Source organism: Octopus bimaculoides, chromosome 23 (assembly GCF_001194135.2).
Source record: "Octopus bimaculoides isolate UCB-OBI-ISO-001 chromosome 23, ASM119413v2, whole genome shotgun sequence".
Taxonomy (NCBI): Eukaryota; Metazoa; Mollusca; class Cephalopoda; order Octopoda; family Octopodidae; genus Octopus; species Octopus bimaculoides.
The window spans coordinates 29,306,442-29,308,412 of NC_069003.1; positions in this window are offsets into that span (position 1 = coordinate 29,306,442).

A 1,971-nucleotide genomic window follows, 5' to 3' on the forward strand; every position below is an offset into this window, starting at 1 on the left:
TAAGTACTAGGCTTACAAAAAATAAGTCCTGAGGTCGATTTGCTCGACTAAAGGCCGTGCTCCAGCATGGCCGCAGTCAAATGACTGAAACAAGTAAAAGGGTAAAAGAGTATATACATGCATATATATATGCGTGTGTGTGTGTGTGTGTGTGTGTGTGTAGTTATTCATAGATCAAACTTACTCAGATTACAGAGACTCAAAGAGATAGAGTGAATAAGTCGTTACAGGTCCAACAGCTAAGTGCTTGGCGTTACTTCATAAAGCTGACACGGTGGAGACATCGGAGTGTAAGTTCAGATGATTTTAGCACTACGAAGTGTCTTATATATAGATTTTCTCGCTTTCATTTGCTGTCTGCCCCTCTCTTTCTTCCTTCTCTCTCTCTCTCTCTCTCTCTCTCTCTCTCTCTCTCTCTCTCTCCCTATCTCTCTCTCTATATATAGATATATATTTATATCTATATGCACGGGTGTGTATGTGTGTATATGTGTTCTTGTGTGTCTAAGTGTATGTGTGTGTGTGTGTGTGAGTGTGTGTGTGTGGAACGGACTAAGGACATACGCCTGCCCAGTGTATTTACGAAAATTCGAAGGCCCCGCTCTAAGAATGTGAATATAGATTGGAGAGCGGGTGAAAGGGCTCGTATCTTTGGTGTTCAGGATATATAGGATTACTTGATTGTCCGTAATTGAACTTTTACCTATATCGGGAAGACAGCATTATTCACGTTATCCCATCTGTTCTTACATGGCATTAATATTTTAAGGACCCACTAGTTCTATCCTCTGAGCAATATATTTGTCTCTCCGTTTCCAGATATGTTTTGCAAACGTAGTGGTATACTTTGTCATACTGTCTAAATGACGTCTCGTAATTAGGCATTCTTCAAACGGGTTCTATTATTTGATTTGTTGCGTTTGATGTGACTTCAGTATAACTACAAGAAGGACGGAAAACTTGTTGACTCTTCACTGTTATCGTTAAAACGAAGATAAACATAGAGATCTGCAGATTAGAAGAGAATCTTGTTTATATAATTACACTCAAAATATTGAATATGCTTTGGTACTACAAAAGTGAATTCGAAACCATAAGATCACAAAAGGACTTGATAAGTACATAGCTTCAAAGTGAAAATAATTTCCTGCTTACGCGACTTAATAACTAAGAAACTTTTTTGTTTAATTGTGTAGCGGCGGAAGGTGAGGTACCTTAGAAAAATGTTTGATATGAGCTTTGATAGATAAAGAATTAAACATGATTATTCTACATATGTAGGCTTAAATTACTTTCCCGTTTGCAGCCTTGTATATGTCTTTCAGTGTGTACGTATGAATATATATAAAGGAAAGAATAAATAGAGTCAAAAGAAAGAGGCAGTATGATTCGACAGGTGTTTAATGACCACTACACATGTTTCATTACAACATAGATCCTAGAACTGGTAGTATACCATAATACTGCCGGTTGTCTGGTAATATTAATGGTGAACGAAAAGAGACTCGTGGAATAAGTACTAGACTTCGAAATAAGTACTACGTTCAATTTGTTCTAGATGGTGCCCCCTCAGTCCGTTGTGTGAAACAAGTAATAAATAAATGATAAAAAGATACATATACAAATACACACACACACACACACACAGATATATGTGTATGTGTATATATATATATATATATATATATATAATCTTTGTATTTTTTACAAATTCCCCCCAAAAGTCACAAATAGGGGGAAATAAAAATGTTGGAAACGTGATTTCTGGACAAAATAGTATTAAACCCTCTTCTACAATGAAACAATACATAGTTTATTATCATCCTTAAGAACAGAAAGCACTTTCACATAAACCTTTCCTTTCACTATTAAACAAACAATAACTTCCATTATGCCATTATCAGCTGTACCGATTCAACCCATAAGAAAGGCACAAATAATACAATGTGCCTGTAGGGCATAACACACGGG